General features: G+C 45.0%; 1 protein-coding gene and 1 non-coding gene across 2 annotated transcripts in view; both read right to left on the reverse strand.

Annotated features, from left to right (window-relative positions):
- Nucleotides 1–20,568, reverse strand: part of LOC123465559 (liprin-alpha-1-like) — a gene marked incomplete in the record, with an annotated part of 992,590 nt that overhangs the window by 30,571 nt on the left and 941,451 nt on the right.
- Nucleotides 6,727–6,833, reverse strand: LOC112587327. The gene has a single exon (XR_003111815.1). It is a non-coding gene; the product is annotated as a U6 spliceosomal RNA (small nuclear RNA).

Here is a 20,568-nt window from a genome sequence, read left to right on the forward strand (position 1 = left end):
ACCCACTAAATCAGTAAATATGTATTAAATACTGTTATGTGCTAGCTGCTAAGGGTACAATGGTCTTAACCCCACTTTCTGGGAGCCTAGTCTATGGCCCAGGACACAAACAGCTAGTTACCACACTGAATACGAAGTACTATCCTGTAAGAGAAATATGCACAAAGAAAGAGCAGTTGAAACAAGGATAAGAAACTAACTGATTCTGCTTGGAGGAACTTGGGGAATTTTTAAATTTTCACAAACAATTTAAGCAAATCAATTTACTGAGCAAAGCTTCCCTAATCTCTTAAAGAAAAAAAAAAATTAAACCTTTAATGGCTTCTCAACGTAGCAGTATCTCTTCCCTTAGGCTACAACCGCATAAAAACCCTTACGAATTTTATATACAAAAGAACAAGACTTTCATTTTGGGCAATTAAAAAATAGACTTTCCAAAAAAAAAAAAAAAAAGATTTTCATTTCCCAATTCTTTAGGAATGGCTGAAGTTTTGATAATTGATAAAATCTATAGTTTACCCCTACATAATGGAAATTGTTTCTGTGTTTTAGATAGGTAGAACAGGGTACTGTTTTTAAGAACGTATATTGTTATGAACAAACTAACTGCAGTTGTGGAATAGCTGTATAATGATATGGTAGGAGAGGTGGCGACACAGGATAGAGAAGCTCACTGTGTGGCCTGAAGCTGGAGAGTCCCGGATTCAAATTCTGACCCTGGGTCTTACTGCTTATGTCTTCACAGTAGTGGTGGAAAAATTTATCAGTTTATCCTACCTTCAGTTTTCTCTTCTGTAAAATGGAAGCAGTTACAATTACCTTTTAAAGTTATTATGAAGGTTGAATAAAGTAATGTAGGAACGGGACTTTCCTGGTGGTCCAGTGGTTAAGACTCTGTGCTTCCAATGTAAGCGGTGCAGGTTCGATCCCTGGTAGGGGGAACTAAGATCCCACATGCCTCACTGTATAACCCCCCTCAAAAAATAATAAGGTAGGAATACTTCCTGAGACAGTGCCTGGCACATACAAGTACCTCTGGGTTGGTGGCTGCTATAATCACTGCCACCATTATCAGTGCCATCATGGTGATGATGATAATGATTCTTTTAAAGGATTTATTTATTTATTCATTTTTGGTTACAAAGGGTCTTCGTTACTGCCCTTGGGCATTCTGTAGTTGCAGTGAACAGGGGCTACTCTTGACCTTCCGTGCTCAGGATTCTTATTGCGATGGCTTCTCTTGTTGCAGAGCACAGACTCCAGAGCTCTGGCTCAGCGGTTGTGGCACACGGGCAAACGGAATCTTCCTGGACCAGGGATTGACCCAGTGTCCCCTGCATTGGCAGGCACATTCTTAATCACTAGACCACCAGGGAAGTCCATGTTCTTTGTTTTACTTTTGTTATTATTATAGTGTTTTGAGAACAGAAATAATTTTCTCCTTCTGCTGCTGCTGCTGCTAAGTCTCTTCAGTCGTGTCTGACTCTGTGCGACCCCATAGACAGCAGCCCACCAGGCTCCCCTGTCCCTGGGATTCTCCAGGCAAGAACACTGGAGTGGGTTGCCATTGCCTTCTCTGACAAACTAGGAGCACAATCGGACATTTCTCTGGCTTAAAAAACAAAACAAAAATCAAAGGCTAAACAGAAACCCTCTCTCTGGGTTTTTGACATTTACCATCTGTCACCCTCTAGCAGGGCTTGCTTAAGTTAAAACAGTCATAAATTAAAGACTTCAAAAGTTGTGCTCATTCAAGCTGAAAGGGAAACCAGGGCAAAGTAAACACGGATGGAACACCATTAAGCTATGAGTAGGTGAAGTGTGTGATTATATGGACCTACTTGTGTGTGTTATTTGCTCAGTCATGTCTGACTCTTTGCGACCCTGTGGACTGTAGCCTGCCAGGCTTCTCTGTCCATGGAATTCTCCAGGCAAGAATACTGGAGTGGGTTGCCATTTCCTCCTCCAGGGGATCTTCTGACCCAGGGATCGAACCTGGGTCTCCTGCATTGCAGGTGGGTTCTTTACCATCTGAGCCACCAGGGAAGCATACTTGTGTGGTTTCTGTAAATATGCTAATTAGAATCACTATTTCTGCTTAATTATGATAAGGAGCATTAAGGCATAATTAAACCCTCCAAAAGTGAGCTGGGATGTTTGACTCAACATTGGTGTCTATGATATGCGTGCATGCTCAGTCTTGTCTGACTCTTTGCAACCCCATGGACTGTAGCCTGCCAGGCTCCTCCTTTCCATGGAATTTTCCAGGCAAGAATACTGCAGTGGGTTGCCATGTCCTACTCCAGGTGATCTTTCAGACCCAGGGGTCGAACCCGAGTCTACTGCATCTCCTGCCTTGGCAGGCAGAGTCTACCACTCTGCCACTGGGGGAGCCTTGTGGCTGTTCAGGCCGCAGACTGCAGGTGGCTAAGGCCCCCTCCCTCCACTGCGCCAGTTTGCCCCCCACCCCCCCACCCCCCACCCACCACACTCCTACATGAGGCAAGGTGATTGTGAAAATGAAATACTAGCTATGGGGCCTGAGAGGAGAGGAACTGGGTTTTGAGGAAATTCATTTAGGGGACATAAAGAAAGTAAGGAGTAAATAAAATCTGACAATAAAATGGATAATGAAGGACCTACTGTACAGCACAGGGAACTCTGCTTAATGTTATGTGGCAGCCTGGATGGGAGAGGGGTTTGGGGGAGAATGGACACATGAATACGTATGTCCGAGTCCCTTTGCTGTCCACCTGAAGCCATCACAACATTGTGAATCGGCTGTGCTCCAGTGTAAAACAGAAAGCTGAAAACGAAACAGAAGTGACAAGTGCAGCTGTGGAGAGAGTGTGGTAGACACGGCCCAGGTGTGATTAGAGTGGAGAAAACCACAGGTTCATTAGATAGAAAGTTCTTGCATCATTTAGACAGGTTTATCTAGGAAGATTCAGGAGGAACTAGAGAAACAGGGGAGCAGGAAAAACTTAGGGGAGCGCCTTACAGAGCCAGGATGAGAAGGACAGATCACCAGCGCCCAGGGAGGACCTGAGGCCTGAACACTGGTGTGCACCCTGCCCCTCAAAGTGGGAAGAGGCATGTGACGCTAGGGGAGGTTAAAGCTTTGTGAGATGGGGCAGTTAGAAGACAAACAGTGTGGGTGTGAAGGACAAAGAACATTCCTTTGAATATCCCCAAACTTTTTGGCACCAGGGACCAGTTTTATGAAAGGGGATTTTCCCCATGAATTGGAGAAGTGGGGATGGTTTCAGGATGATTCAAGTGCGTTACATTTATTGTGTACTTTATTTCTATTATTATTACATCAGCTCCACCTCAGATCATCAGGTATTAGATCCCGGAGGTTGGGGACCCCTCTCTCAGCTCTCTCTCCAGGGCATGGCTATCAGGTCACTGAGGCATTTTCTCTGTTTGCCTGTCATTACTTAGAGCCTTCAAATAAGAGAATTATCCCCCCAAACAGAAACATTCTCAAAGAAACAGTTTCAAATCTGTGTATATTGCTGTGAGTGGGTGATGTTTTCTACTATTATTAGGTTTGAGTTTCAAGGGTACCTGATTCCCCTTTGAATTCTAGCACTGCCTCCTCATAGCTGCTTCATTGAACCACCTTTTGGTGTGAATCATTGATAGAAGCTAGCCTTCCCATGTGGCTCAGTGGTAAAGAATCCACCTACCAATATGGGAGACACAGGTTTGATCCCTGGGTCACGAAGATTCCCCTGGGAGAGGAAATGACAACCCATTCCAATATTCTTGCCTGGGAAAATCCTATGGACAGAGGAGCCTTGTAGGCTACAGTCTGTGGGGTCCCAAAGAGTTGGATATGACTGAGTGAATCTCTATTTGATTACTAATGTTTTATCATTTTGAAGATGATTTATTAAAATTATGTAAACATCAAGGTATGTTCATTCCCATTAGTTTTTTGTGGTAGTGGTTGTTTGTTTGTTTTGCTTCTTGGCCACACCATGTGGCATGTGGGATCTTAATTCCCTGACCAGGGATTGAACCTGTGACCCCCTGCATTGGAAGCTCAGAATCTTAACCACCGGACCATTAAAGAAATCCCATCATTAGTTATTATAATAAAATTCCAGACAGAACAAAGCCTTGAAAAAAATACAAGCACTACAGGACAGCCAAGTGCCACCTTAAACTTCAGAGATTTTCCCATGTTGAGTAAAGACGTGAAAAAAATAATTGTTTGAAATCTTAACAGCTGGCCCCATGATTCCTTTTTGGGAAGAGGAAGGAGGGAGCTGTCTCCTTGGGGGAAAGCCACTGAGGAGCAAATGCTACAGGCACCTGGACTCCAGGGGAGGGAAAACCTGCCAGGCTGGAGATTAGAGGAAGAGTTTCTTGTTTCTGCTCCTGCAAGGAGAGGAGAGTAGGGGCAGAGGGCAGAAAGGAAAGAAATAAGACCATGAAAGAAAAGCCAGCCGGATGGATGGAAGCTGAGCCCGGGCAGGGGAAAATGACATGTCAGTACTAGATGGTAACCCAGCCATTCCCAATCAAATTTGTTCCCTATTACTGGGATGTAAAGCCTGACTTCCATCTCTTTAGGAAATTGGACTCAATTTACACATGGAAGCAAGATCTCAGTAGTCTAGAAACCAAGAAAGCCCTTCAGGACTATTTACAAAAACCAAGGTGGGGAGGGTGGGACTTCCCTGGCAGTCCAGTAGTTAAGACTTCACGCTTCCAGGGGGTGAAGGTTTGATCCTTGGTAAGGGAACTAAGATCCTACACACTGAACGTGGCCAAGGGAGGGAAAAAATGCTATCCTTAAAAATAAAACCAAGAGGGGCGGGCTTTGGGCTTCCCAGGGCTGGAATTGGGACCCAGCTGAACTGACATCTTGTTTTTTCTTTCCTTTTCCCTACCAAGTTAAGTATAAAAACAAATACCTTTTTGTCTCACGCTCAGCTTTTTTTTCTTGAAGGTTAGAAGTCCTCACTTTCCAGGTTTTGATTTAGCCAAGGATTTCAAAAAGCTTTCTGTTCACAGCGTTCAGCTAAATACAAGTAACAAAAGCTTACCTGCTTACTCTAATTGCTTTAGATTAAGACCTTATCTTGCCTGGTTCTCCTCCCCTTAACTCCAGCCTCTGTGGTTACCGTCTTGACCTCCTTCCAGGATAACTTGATTCTTAATGTCCTGATTGTTTGGTTTGTTTGTTTTTTTTTTTTTTTGATATTTTAATTGTTTCTTTATTTTTAAAAGGTAGTTTTATAATTATAAAAAATTTTTTTAATTTTATTTTATTTTTAAACTTTACATAACTGTATTAGTTTTGCCAAATATCAAAATGAATCCGCCACAGGTATACATGTGTTCCCCATCCTGAACCCTCCTCCCTCCTCCCTCCCCATTCCATCCCTCTGGGTCGTCCCAGTGCACCAGCCCCAAGCATCCAGTATCGTGCATCGATTGTTTTTTAATAGTCTTTAAGCTTTCTCACTTTCCCCCCCCCTATCTGGATTAAGAGAGGAGGAGAAAGGAGTATTCTCTAAAGGAATTCATGGTTCATGTCTAAGAAAAAACAATGGTTTAAGAATTGGGAAACCCCAGGTTCTGGCCTTAGCTCTACTGTTGACTAGCAGACACTCAAGCTATTTCTAAAATAAATTAGAATTGCATTTTTTTAAATAACTGAGGTTTCTTTTAAATATTTAATTTATTGAGTATTTATTTCACTGCACCGGGTCTTAGTTGCAGCACATAAGATCAATCTTCCTTGTGGCATGTGGGATCTAGTTCCCTGACCAGGGATCGAACCCACACCCACTGCATTGGGAGCACAGAGTCTTAGCCACTGGACCACCAGGGAAGTCCCTGAAATACCTCTTTAATGTCTCTTCCAGGCTAAAGTCTGAATCTCTGGACCCTCATAGTTTCCCACCACATTTACTCTCTGCTTTCCCCCAGTACCAAGAAAGAATCCAGTGTATTCATGAATCCTAATTCCAAATCATTAAAAACTGGTTTCTGTTTCCTTTTTTTTCCTTCAAACTTTAGAAAACCTAAATAATTAAAACAGAAGAACTTATAAAACATAGTTTATACAGTGGTTTTCTTGCAAGCAGTCTTTAATAGACTTCTTTCAAATTCTGACAAATACACTAGGTGTTTGGCTTGGATATGCAGAACTAAAAATATCTAAAGGAGAGATTTTTAATTACTTAGTTCAATCCGTGAAATTCCTGCGAATTCTATCTGGAAGAAAGAATAAGAAAGAATATGAGGGACTTCCCTGGTGGTCCAGTGGCTAAGACACTAGTCCCACTGTAGGGAGCCTGGGTTTGATCCCTGGTCAGGAAACTAGATTCCACATGCCAGAGTGAAGACCTGAAGAAGCCAAATAAATAATGATAAATAAATAAAATTTAGGAGCAAAACAACAATATATATTTTTTAACAAATAGAATATGGGCTTTGCAGTCTGAGAGACCTGGCCTTTTTCTTTTTCATGGTAGCAAGCAAACAGGATTTATTTCAGAGAGAAAGTACAAAACTCTCAGCATAGACACAGAGGAGGTGAAGTGCCCCAGACCGGGACTTTGCAGTGCAACTTTAGATAAGTTACTTAACCTCTCTGAGCCTCAACTTCTAAAGAAATTTCCCTGTTTCATTCATACTTTTTTAACTTTATTTTTTAATTGCAGGAAAATCGCTTTACAATGTTGTGATGGTTTCTGCCATAAAAACATGAAATGCTTCACCAATTTGCATGTCATCCTTGAGCAGGGGCCATGCTAATCTTCTTTGTATCATTCCAATTTAAGTATATGTGCTGCCAAAGTGAGCACTGAGCCTCAATTTCTTCATCTATGAAATGGGAATGATACCTCCCTTGCAGGACTGTTGTGAGGATCACATGCCAGGTATATATTAAGTACTCAATACATGTTCATGTTCTCCTCCATTAAACACCATCTTATTTTTTACTTTGCTCACCAAGAGCACACGTTTGGGCCTGAAACAGCCTAGGTTCAATGGCCTGATCCCACAATTTTAGCAACTCGGTGATTTGGGATAAGTTGTTAACAATCTCGGAAGCACTGTTTTCTCATCTGGAAAATGGAGTTAGCACCAACAGTGCCCAGCTCCAGGAAGCGTTCATGAACTAGTCACATCCATCAGAATCACATTAAATCACCATGGAGACAGCAGGGATACTGAGAGAGTGCTGATGCTGAGTGGCTGCTGAGTTGCTGATGAGGGGTCAGCCAGGTGGCCAGGAGGAGGCTCCATCCTTCTCTTTCTTGATTTTACCTTTACTTGCCCCACTTTTCTTTTTTTAAATATTTTAAATTATTTTACGGCTATGCTGCTGCTGCTGCTGCTAAGTCGCTTCAGTCATGTCCGACTCTGTGCGACCCCATAGACGGCAGCCCACCAGGTCCCCTCGTCCCTGGGATTCTCCAGGCAAGAACACTGGGGTGGGTTGCCATTTCCTTCTCCAATGCATGAAAGTGAAAAGTGAAAGTGAAGTCGCTCAGACGTGTCTGACTCTTTGCGACCCCATGGACTGCAGCCCACCAGGCTCCTCCACCCATGGGATTTTCCAGGCAAGAGTACTGGAGTGGGGTGCCATCGCCTTTCAGTTCAGTTCAGTTCACTTCAGTTCAGTCGCTCAGTTGTGTCCGACTCTTCGCGGCCCCATGAATCGCAGCACGCCAGGCCTCCCTGTCCATCACCAACTCCCGGAGTTCACTCAAACTCACATCCATTGAGTCAGTGATGCCATCCAGCCATCTCATTCTGTTGTCCCCTTCCTCCTGCCCCTAATCCCTCCCAGCATCAGAGTCTTTCCCAATGAGTCAACTCTTCACATGAGGTGGCCAAAGTACTGGAGTTTCAGCTTTAGCATCATTCCTTCCAAAGAACACCCAGGACTGATCTCCTTTAGAATGGATTGGTTGCATCTCCTTGCAGTCCAAGGGACTCTCAGGAGTCTTCTCCAACAGCACAGTTCAAAAGCATCAATTCTTTGGCGCTCAGCTTTCTTCACAGTCCAACTCTCACATCCATACATGACCACTGGAAAAACCATAGCCTTGACTAGACAGACCTTTGTTGGCAAAGTAATGTCTCTGCTTTTCAATATGCTATCTAGGTTCGTCATAACTTTTCTTCCAAGGAGTAAGCGTCTTTTAAATTCATGGCTGCAGTCACCATCTGAAGTGATTCTGGAGCCCCCCAAAAATAAAGTCTGACACTGTTTCCACTGTTTCCCCATCTATTTCCCATGAAGTGATGGGACCAGATGCGATGATCTTAGTTTTCTGAATGTTGAGCTTTAAGCCAACTTTTTCACTCTCCTCTTTCACTTTCATCAAGAGGCTTTTTAGTTCCTCTTCACTTTCTGCCATAAGGGTGGTGTCATCTGCATATCTGAGGTTATTGATATTTCTCCCGGCAATCTTGATTCCAGCTTTTCATCGCCTTGGTGGGTCTCAATTGCAGCATGTGGGATCTTTCATTGTGGGGTGCGGGCTTCTCTCTAGATGTGGCTCCCGGGCTCAGTAGTTGTGACTTGCAAACTTAATTGCCCTGTGGCTTGTGGCATCTTAGTTCCCCCTACCAGGGATCAAACCCTCGTCCCCTGCATTGGAAGGCAGATTTTTGACCACTGGACCACCAGGGAAAGCCCCTCCCCACTTTTCTTTGTCTTTCTCCTTTATCTTCTCTTTCAGTTTCTGCTGTGTGAAAAATGGTTGCATCCAGAGTGGTATGATATGTAACCCATATATTTTCTTTCCCTGCATGGCCTCCATAAATCTTGTGTCTGTGCATGACTCCTTCTCAGTGCTGGGTTTTTGATTCCACGTCCCCAGGTAGAATACTGTGTGTTGAACTCTGTGCCATGGATTTGGTGCTGTGCGTCCTCCTTTGCCTCTGATACCTCCAAGATGAAAAGACCTAATTGCTAAGAATCCTGGGGGCAAAATTAATTCTCAGGAAGGACCACGACTTAGCATCTTTGCATTTCTCTTTTACCTCGGAAAGAGCATAGTCTGCTTGTTCTGTCTTGGGCCCTCTTGTTTGATCATGCTATGCATAATAAATTAATGTGGCATTTCCAACAGGAGTAATTCTACTTACTTCTTTCCCCGAATATTTAGACTGTGGCCAAATGGCTTCTTGTTTTTACTTAAGAGTTAAACAAAAGGGACTTCCCTGGTGGTGCTGTGGTTAAGACTGTGCCTTCCAATGCAGGGGCTGCAGGTTCAACCCCCGATGGGGGGACCAAGATTCCACATGCCTCACTGCTCAAAAACCAAAACAAAAAACAGAAGCAATATTGTAACAAATTCAATAAACAACTTTAAAAATGGTCCACATCAAAAAAATTCTTAAAAAATATATACGTGTGCATATGTAGTCTATATGTATGTGCATGAGTATAACCCTTTGTACTAAATAGTTTGGCTTTTTACAGCAAACTACATTAGAAGCCAATTTGTTCAGACATGGATGCTTTGAAATGTAAATTCATAGTCCCTACTAACAAAGAACCATAGGAATTCTATGTTCTGTGCACATGTGGCGGCACAACCCGACTTTATGCCACCTATTTGGGAGGCTGAATGGTATATTATATATATATATATATATATCATATAATCTTGGACTTAAATTCCAAAGCCCTGGCTAGAATTTTCTGCTTAGCCTTTCCCCCACAACTGATGGTTTTACCCCAGAGCTAAAGACAAATGAAGAACAAAAACAGGCCTGTTGCTGTGTTGATTATTTCTTGCTCACCTCTATTTCTCTATTAAAAACATTTTTTAAGGTATATATTTTTTAATGTGGACCAATCTTTTTCAATGGCCACATCATACAGCATGCAGGATCTTTAGTTGGGGCGTGCAAACTCTTAGTTGTGGCATGCAGGATCTAGTTCCCTGACCAGGGATGGAACCCCAGCCCCTTTGCATTGGGAGCTCGGAGTCTTAGCCACTGGACCACCAAGGGAGTCCCTAGACCCATTGTTTCTTGACTGCTTTCCCTTCGTGCCTGTAGTCCTTTCTCCCCTTAAGATCATTAATTACTGAGACCTGTTTAAGGGCAAGCATTGTGGCCAGGTTTAGATCACAAAATGTCTTGGACCAAAATGAGGTCAAGCTTGATTATCTTTCTCCAGGGACCCCCTCCCCTATCTGCTTACAACACCCAATGTTGACATAAAGGAAATTTCCAGTTATTTCAACCAGATCATCAGATGCTGTGGACCAAACTCAAGACTGTTAGATTTGTAGTCTGTATATTTCCTCAGGCTTCCCAGGTGACTCAAGTGGTAAAAAAAATCTACCTACCAATGCAGGAGATACAGGTTTGATCCCTGGGTCAGAAAGATCCCCTGGAGGAGGAAATGACAACCCACTCCAGTATTATTGTCTGGAAAGTTCCATGGACAGAGGAGCCTGGCAGGCTACAATCCACGGGGTTGCAAAGAGTCAGACACAGCTTAGCCACTGGACGCACACACACACGCATGTAATTCCCCATATTTTGTCTTTCCTCCTGTCATGATGGGCATTAAAGTCTTAAAATGAGGGTCTACGAGCTTTTTTTCAGGGACAACCAGGAAGGGTGGTGGCTGACTAGCCCACTCAAGATGGCTGTTCCCTTGCTCTCTGTCCGTCCCTTGCCCGACCAGTGCCTGCTTCATTTACACCTACTCTGGCCTTCCTACATACTTGCCTTGGGCGCCAGCTAGTGGTTGTTCTTATCAAAGGGGCGGTGAGGTGTGTGCCCTTCTGTTGGTTTCCCTGGTAATCGATGAGCCCATCTGACATCAACTCCCCTGTAACTGGCAATCTCCCCCTCCACCAGGAGCAAAGACTGCTGCCACGTCCTGAAGGTGTGTGCTGCACAGCGTGGGAGGTCGCTCCAGGACTTCGCTTCAGACACAGAAGCTCCCCATCTGTCAAACCACTGAAGTCTCTGTTGCCTGATCCATGTGTGCATGCTAAGGCACTTCAGTCAGGCCTGACTCTTTGCAACTTTATGGGCTGTAGCCCGGCAGGTCCCTCTGTTCATGGGATTCTCTGGTCAAGAACACTGGAGTGGGTTTGCCATTCCCTTCTCCAGGGGATCTTCCTGGTGCAGGGATCGAACCCCCATCTCCTGTGTCTCCTGCATTGCTAGTGGATTCTTCACCGCTGAGCCACCGGGGAAGCCCTCTGTTGCCCAATCCAGGCTTTCGTCAGTCTTGAAGCTGGGCAAATGCAGGCTTTGTAGGCCTGTGAGGTGCAGTCCAACAGGTGGGCATAAAGAGACCAGGTTCCAGAGCCCCTCAGGAAGGGGTGAGACACTTGACAGCTTGGGGTGGTGGTGACAATTACCAAGAGCAGAGGTGGTGGGGCGGGGGAGTCCCTGGGACCTGCCAGGGTGGAATAGGAGAGTTTGAGAGGAGCCTGCCTGGGCCTGTGGATCTCCCCCGGGGGGACTTAGGAGAAAGGGTTCCTCAAATACACTGATAAATATACTCTGCACCGTAATAGGATTCCATTTGAAACGGTTGCAGCCGAGGTGTTATGAGCCCATTCTTGTGTGACAGAAAGCTAGGCTGTTCCTCCATTTCGAAGGTATTATTTTATTTTCCTTGTTCCTAAAATAGCACAAAGGAAGGCTTCTGTTTGTTCTTTTACCTTGTGCTAATCCTAGAGCAACATGAATATGCTGACTGTACACGGATCTTGAAACAACAGCGAAAACTTCCAACACGGGAAGACAATTAATTCCCACTCCTTTCCCCTTTCCTCTTGGATTCCAATGACTGGCTGTGTTTAACCCTAGTTTTGCCTACTCTTTCCCAGAAAAGTCACAGCTAACATGCATGGATCTACTAGCAGGAGCATAGATTCAGTAGGATGTGGGATTCCAGCTTGATTCTCCAGGGGCTGACATCTCATCAGAGAACTAGTCCTGAAGAGCATATGTTCAGTGCTGAGTTTGGGGGTCTGTATGATAATGGCTTCAGGAATGCAGCTGAGACAAAAATCCCTGAGGGTTGAAACACTCAAGCTTCTTGGAGAAGGTGGGCCTCCATGGATAGATGTAGAGAAGGAGTAAAGAGAGCAGGTGAGTAAGTCAGAAAGAGCAAAACAAATATTGTATATTAATGCATGTATGATATGCATTATGGCAGGCTACAGTCTATGGGGTCTATATGACCAAAGTCACGACCAAAGTGACTCAGGATGCATGCACCACACATATATACAGAATCTAGGAAAACAGTACTGATGAACCTATTTACAGAGAAGAAATGGAGATGCAGATGTAGGGAATGGACTTGTGGACACGGCGGGGGAAGGAGAGGCTAGGACAAATTGAGAAGGTAGCATTGATGTATATACACTTACTCACTCTCAGAGTCACTCAGATGTGTCTGACTCTTTGAGACCCCATGGACTACAGCCCGCCAGGCTCCTCTGTCCATGGGATTTCCCAGGCAAAAATACTGGAGTGGGTTGCCATTCCCATCTCCAGGAGATCTTCCCAATCCAGGGATCAAACCTGAGTCTCCTTCATTGCAGGCAGATTCTTCACCATTTGAACCACCAAGGAAGCCCCATGTATGCTCGTAACATGTGGGAGGCTGCTATAGAGCACAGGGAGCCCATCCTGGAGCTCTGTGATGACCTAGAGAGGTGGAATGCGGGGCGAGGGAGGCTCAAGAGGGTAAGGGGATATATACATATATATCATTATGGCTGATTAATATTGATGTACGGCAGAGAGCACCACACCATTGTAAGGCAATTATCCTCCAATTTAAAGATACATAGAGAGAGAGATAGGCAGGTGGAGGGTGCAGGCGAGAGCAGCCTGTGTGGCGCATCTCTGTGGAAGAAGAGGGACCCAGTTCACTGGAGACAGCAGTCATGGCTGAAGCAATTTCAGATTCAGTGAAAGCCTAAAGTAGGACTTTCCCCAGATTAATGGAAACCCTGTGTGTTGCAAACATATCCATCAGAGCATTAGAGGGAGGTAACGGATGACCTGACTCCTGGGGCCTGCCAGCTGAATATGGAGTCGGGAGGGGGACAATGTTCGGAGAGGCTCAGCCTCTGTACATCTGCTTGCTCTCCTGTGTTGCTCTGCCCAGTCGGGGCTGAGATAAGAGTGCGTGTGCCCCTTCCTGCTCCCTGTAAACTCAGCTCGTATGAGGTCTTTCTCTCACTCTCTCCCTTTCTCTGCCTTTTCTGCTCACGGCCAGATGTTGAGAAGTCCTTCCTCGCTGTGAGTTTTGGATGGAATGTCCACGTGCGACATCAGTCTTTAGTGCGCATGCCCAGATTAGCAGGGAGGGTAAACGATGGGAACTCTAGCAATACCCACCTGGTCTGAGGATCACGAGTCTCCAGGCCCAGCTCTAACACTTTTTAGCTCCTTGAATGCTGGCATTTCAACTACCTGCTCTTCAGTTTCATTTATTTGTAAAATGGAGACATTAATACCTCCCTATCTACCTCACACAGTTTCCTTGAGGCTCAAATGAAATATGGGTGTGAAAGTGCTTTGGAGACAAAGAAATGTATTTATTAGGAGTGACTCAATAGTTGAGGGGTGAATGAGGGGGAAGGTGGTAAAACTGGGACATCTCAATAAATCCCATCCCGTCCTATGATTTTATAAAATTGTTTTACACTACTTTGTCGTTGGTCAGTAACTAGGTTGTGTCCGCCTTTGGCCAACCAGCCTCTCTGTCCATGGAATTCTCCGGGCAAGAATACTGGAGTGCAATGCCATTCCTTTCTCCCAGGGATTTTCCCAACCCAGGAATTAAACTAAACCCACATCTCCTGCTTGGCAGGTGGATCCTTTACCACTGAGCCACTAGGGAAGCGCTTTTTGGAAGGCTGGCGCCTGACTTTGGAATAATCACCTTTAGAGAAAGATAAGTTTCTTAAAATGTTAACAGGCCTCCTGGCCGGAAGATGATGTCTATCACCTGAACTTTTGCATATGATAAGTTTACAGGAAAAAAGCCTGGCTTGCTGCATGACTCTACCCCTTCCCCCATTATCCTCTATGCACAACTTTAGGTATAAAAACTATTTTGGAAAATAAAGTGCGGGCCTTGTTCACTGAAACTTGGTCTCCCCATGTCACTCTCTCTCCCAAATTCCAGCTGAGTGTCCATCTGGAGCGCTGATGTCCTCTGCGACCATTTATTTGCCTGGGCTTCTAAGACCCACTCGAGAAGGTGTCTAAGGTGGGGCACCTTCCGCTATTCGAGAGGGCGCCTGCGGCCTCCGTGGTCAGAGCTAACCTGGTGTCACGGGTTATATTGATTTTCCGCATAAACCAAGCCACTCAGCTTCTTTTCTCCACTGAATTTTCCTCTTTATATTCCTTCAATAAGTTGAATTAGATAGCTTTTCCTGCTGTTCTAACAACTCTCACTGTAGCGGTATCTTTTCTTCCTCCCTAGATCTCCTTACATGCAGAACCCAGGGCCTCCCTACATGTTCCAGCTCACCTTGCTCAGCTTCCTCACCAGCCACTGGGTCTCCCAGCCACTGAAGCAGCAACAAAAACTCTCACACAGCATCTCCAAAATCTCTCTGGACTTCAGTCATCACCCCAGGCCTTCCAGCAGCAGCTGATGTAAAAAATGTGAAAAGAGTTTTCCAAAAACGACAAGATGCTCCACACAGAGACTTGGATGTCACTTGGCTCCTCGCTTAGAAACAGCTTAGGAACCTTATTGTGAAAGTAAGTCCTGCAGTATTTCAGGAACAGGCATTCACAACACAAACGTTGACATATTTACAAACTTAGGAATGTGATGATAGACACCGTGGAGTGGATAAAGGGACATATGATAAGTGTCCTTGGTGAGGTTGGCTGTGTGAGACCAGGTCCGAGAAGGATATAACCAGCACATCCCCAGGGCTCCACAAGTGGTTTAGTGATGGGACGATTGACCATGGTGTCATAGTTTGCTGGGGCTGCTGTAACAGAACCTTAGCCCGTTTAGGCTGCTGTAACAAAAGTGCCATTGATAAGTGGGCCTCCCTGATGTCTCAGAGGTAAAGAAACAGTATGCAATGCAGGAGACTTGGGTTTGATCCCTGGGTTAGGAAGATGCCCTGGAGAAGGAAATGGAAACCCACTCCAGTATTCTTGCCTGGGAAATCCCATGGACAGAGGAGCCTGGTGGGCTACAGCCCACAGGGTCACAAAGAGTTGGACACGACTGAGTGACTAAGCCACCACCACAATTGATGAGTGGCTTAAAAACAACAGACATTTATTTTCTGGAGGCTGGGAAGTCCAAGATTAAGATGTGGGCAGGGTTGGTTTCTTTTGAGGCCTCTCTCTTTGGCTTGCAGACGGCTGCCTTGCCCACAGACTGTCTTCCTTCTCTGCTCGTCGATGTCCTAATCTTCTCTTACTGTGTATATGCTAAGTTGCTCAGTCATGTCCGACTCTTTGGCACCCCATGGACTGTAGCCCGCCAGGCTCCTCTGTCCATGGGATTCTCCAGGCAAGAACACTTGAGTGGGTTGCCATGCCCTCCTCCAAGGTGATCTTCCAGACCCAGGGATCGAACCCACATCTCTTATGTCTCCTGCATTGGCAAGCGGGTTCTTTCCCACTAGTGCCACCTGGGCCTCTTATTATATGGACACAAGTCAGATTGGATTAGGGTCCACCTGTATGACTTTGTTTAACTTTAATTACCTTTTTGAAGACACTCTCCTAAGACAGTCACTTTCTGAGGTCTTGGGGGTTAGAACTTCAACATAGGAATTGGGGGCGGGGGTTACAACTCAACCCTTAACTCACACTGTGGGCAAGGTAAAGAGAATCAAGATGAATGGAGAAGCCACTGGGAACTATTAACAGCAGAAGCTTCCATCATCCTTGGGCCTGGAGAAACAAAAGAGAAAGGGTGTGCTATTCCTAGAACCCATCCAGAGCTGTGGTCATAGGAGAGGGGCCGCCCAGCGTGGGTGCTATATGACAGAGGAAGGCACCCATGGTGGAGACCAGGCTCTGGCAGGGAGGGAGGGAGGGGGAAGACCCACCCCTCTCTCTCCCCGCCCTTCACACTCCTCTCTTCACACTCTTCTTCTACTCAAAGTGCTTCCCTTTGGTCAAGAGCCGAGAAAGAGGCGCTGAGAACAGCAAAGCCTGGGGGCTGCAGCTTGTAGATGTCAGGCTTTGAGGCAGGGAACGGGATGACAAGTGTGGCCAGGGGTGGGAGGGGAGTGGTAGGATTTGAGTGGGACGATGAAGAATCACCAGCTCAGTGGAGAAAACAAAGACATTTCCAAAGGAGGAATTAATTATGCATACTCAGTAACATAAATGGGCTTTAAAGTATCATTGGAAAACAGAAAATGCTACTTAGCTGCAAAAAATATTAGTCATCCATTTGAAACTGAACCACGTATTCATGTAACCATTTCCAGTCCCAGAAGTTACTATTCTAAGATACTTGTTTGCAGAAGTAAAGCCGAATGATAGAAAAATAGGTTTGTCAATCTTGTCATGTTGAACACTTATGTTTTTAAAGTGGGATGGGAAGTATTATTGGAACGGTTTTGGAATAGAAAGCAGCTCTCTGACTCAGGAGGGTGTCTGTATGACCACACCCATCAATCGTCACAGCATGGTTATATGAACTGGGTACGACCCCTGTGTTATCGCGCTGGGTGCACCATAACAAAATACCATAGGCTGGTGGCTTTGACTACAGAAATTTGTTTTCTCACCACTCTGGAGGCTGGAAGCCTGAGACCCAGTGTTGACAGGGTGGACGTCTGCTGAGAGCTCCCTTTGGGAGCTCCTTTTCAGTGTGTGCTCACACGGTCTTTCCTAGGTGACTCTGCAGGGGGAAAAAGTGAGGGGGATGGAGGGAGGGGGAGAAAGAGCCGTCTCTTGGTGTCTCTCCTTTTTTTTTTTTTTTTTCCTTGCTGCTGCTGCTGCTAAGTCGCTTCAGTTGTGTCTGACTGGGCGACCCCATAGACGGTAGCCCACCAGGCTCCCCCGTCCCTGGGATTCTCCAGGTAAAAACACTGGGTGGGTTGCCATTTCCTTCTCCACTTCTTTTTTTTTTTTACCTAAGTTCAAATCATCCTGACTTTATGATCACAGAAATACTATAAATATCCACAGTTGGTGAACACTGTTATAACAAATACAGATAGAAGGATGGATAGAGAGCTGCATAGATAGAGTGACTGTAACAGGAATAGGCTCAATCTGCACATGCTGTTTTTAAAGTATAGTGTTGAATTTAGTGTTACTTGAATTTTTAAAAAAATTTATTTAATCACACCAGGGCTTAGTTGCGGCAGGTACAATCTAGTTTGCTGACCAGGGATCAAACCCAGGCCCCCTGCATTGGGACACAGGCTTGATCCCTGAGTCAGGAAGATCCCCTGGAGGAGGAAATGGCAACCCACTCCAGTATCCTTGTCTGGAAAATCCCATGGACAGAGGAGCATGGCAGGCTACAGTCCATGTGGTCGCAGAGAGTTGGAGACGACTGAGCGACTTAGCACACACTCATGCATTTCCCTAAAGGCTCCACATCCAAATACAGCCGCTCTGGGGGTTAAGACTTCAACATATGAGTTTTGGAGGGGACCCAAACATTCAGTCCATAACATCCCACGTAGTGATATGAAATAGATGACACTTGATATGTTGATACTGATAGTCATTAAATCAATAAAACTTCATTGCACACCTACTGTGCACCAGAATCTCTGCTAGGCTCTGAGATTATAGGTAGAAGGAAAAAAAAAAAAACTGCCTCAGTCTTTAATGAGTTTATAACTTGAAGAGAGACAGAGAAGCTGTTAGAACACAGTGGTCACTGCCAGGAGAGCCTGAGCATTTGTGCTAAGTCACTCGGTCATGTTCGGCTCTTTGAGACCCCTTGGACTGTAGCCCGCCAGGCTCCTCTATGGATGGGATTCTCCAGACAAGAATACTGGAGTGGGTTGCCATTTCCTTCTCCAGACCCAGGGACCGAACCCACATCTCTTGGGTCTCCTGAACTGGCAGCGGGTTCTTTTCCACTAGCACCCCTGGTGACTCAGATGGTAAAGATTTCACCTGCAATGCGGGAGACCTGGGTTCTATCCCCAGGTCAGGAAGATCTCCTGGAGGAGGGCATAGGTACCAGTATTCTCGCCTGGGATTTCCATGGACAGAGGAGCCTGGCGGGCTGCAGTCCATGGGGTCGCAAAAGAGTCAGGACATGACTGAGCGACTAACACTTTCACTTTCTGTTCAGTGCCTCCTGGGAAGCCCCAGAGCTCCTAGACAGGACGAATAAACCACTCCCTGGAGGCAGCAGAAGTGATGTGCAAGCAGAAACGGAGGATGAGGAGTATTGGATAGTAAACACGGGGTGGGACAGACAAGGGGGAGCATTCAGGATTGAGGAAGACGATACACAGAACTAGGGTGACCAGGATCCTGGTTTGCCCGGGGCTGTCCTGGTTTTAGCACTAAAAATCCCACATCTGGGAAAGCTCGGGGTCGCTGAGCCTTATATGCTGCTGCTGCTGCTAAGTCGCTTCAGTCGTGTCCAACTCTATGTGACCCCATAGAAGGCAGCCCACTCAAATGAACTCGAAATGAAAAAGGAGACGTTTCAACAGACAACACAGAAAGAGAAAGGATCATAAGAGACAATTAGAAACAACTGCATGACAATAAAATGGATAACCTGGAACAAATGGACAAATTCTTAGAAAAGTACAATCTTCTAAGACTGAACCAGGAAGAAAGAGAAAATATGAATAAGTCAAGCACCAACACCAGTCACAAGCTCTAACTATGAACAGATCAATCACAAGCACTACTAACTGGGATCAAAAGTCTCCAACAAAGAAATGCCTGGGACTTCACAGATGAATGCTCTCAAATGGTAGAGATGTGATAATACCTATGCTGGTCAAACTGTTCCAGAAAAATGTGGAGGGAGGAGCATTCCCAACTCATTCTGCTGAGGCCACCATCACCATGAACCAAAAGGAAGCAGAAATGCCACACAGAAAAGAAAATTACAGGCTAACATCACTGATGAACATCAACGCAAAAATCCTGGGGAAAATTGTAGCAAAAACCAAACAAAAACACATGAAAAGGATCATACACCAAGTTCAAGTGGGGTTTATCCCAGGGATTCAAAGATTCTTCGCTATCTGCAAATCAATCAATGTGATACACTATATTGACAAACTGAAAGATAAAAAGCATACGATAATCTTGATCGATGCAGAGAAAGGTTTTGACAAAACTAAATACCAGTTTAAAAAGCACTCCATAAATGGGCATGGAAGATACCTACCTCAACATAAGAAAGGTCATATAGGAAAATCTCTCAGCAAACATTATTCTCAATGGTGTCAAAATGTAAGCATTTCCTCTAAGATCAGCATCAAGATCATGGTGCCCACTCTATTCCTATTAATCAATAGAGTTTTTTAAGTCATAGACACAGCAATCAGAGAAGAAAACGAGAAAGAACGCATATTGGAAAAGAAGAAGTCCATCTGTCATTGATTGCAGATGACCTGTTTCTATTCATAGAAGACCCTATAGGTAGAACCAGAAAATTACTAGAGCTAATCAATGAATTTAGTAAAGCCCAGGATACAAAATTAATACACAGAAATCCTTTGCAGACTTACAGCACAACAAGAAAAATCAGAAAGAGAAACTAAGAAAAAAGTGCCATTCCCCACTGCAACAAGAAGAATAGCATAGCTAGGAATGCTGCTGCTGCTAAGTCACGTCAGTCACGTCCGACTCTGTGCGACCCCATAGATGGGAGCCCACCAGGCTCCCCCATCCCTGGGATTCTCCAGGCAAGAACACTGGAGTGGGTTGCTATTTCCTTCTCCAATGCATCAAAGTGAAATGTGAAAGTGAAGTCGCTCAGTCGTGTCCGACTCTTCGGGACCTCATGGACTGTAGCCTATCAGGCTCCTTGTACATGGGATTTTCCAGGCAAGAGTACTGGAGTGGGTTTCCATTTTTCTTCCCCAATAGCTAGGATTAAAGTTACCTAAACAGACAAAACACATGTATGCAGAAAGACAGGCTGTATGATGAAAGATAGCCAAGTTGAAACAAACAGATAGAAAGATATGCCTTGTTCTTGACTTGAAAGAAATCAATGTTGTGAAAATGACTATACTACCCAAAGCAATCTGAAGATTCAATTCATCCCTATCAAACAACCAATGACTTTTTTTTTTTTAAAGAACTAGGACGAACAATTTTACAATTTACATGGGGGGGAAAAAAGACCCAGAAGGGCCAAAGCAATCTTGGAAAGAAAGGTGGAACTGGAGGAATCAACCTTCTGACTTCAGACTATACTACCAAGACACTATGGTACAGGCACAAAAGCAGAAACAGAGGGCAATGGAACAAGACACAAAGCTGAGAGATAAACCCACACCCCTATAGGCATCTTTTCTTTGACAAGGGAGGCAAGAATGTACAATGGAAAAAGGACAGAAAAGAGAGCCTCTTCAGTAAGTGGTG

The sequence above is a fragment of the Bubalus bubalis genome, chromosome 1 (genome assembly GCF_019923935.1).
Source record: "Bubalus bubalis isolate 160015118507 breed Murrah chromosome 1, NDDB_SH_1, whole genome shotgun sequence".
Lineage (NCBI taxonomy): Eukaryota > Metazoa > Chordata > Mammalia > Artiodactyla > Bovidae > Bubalus > Bubalus bubalis.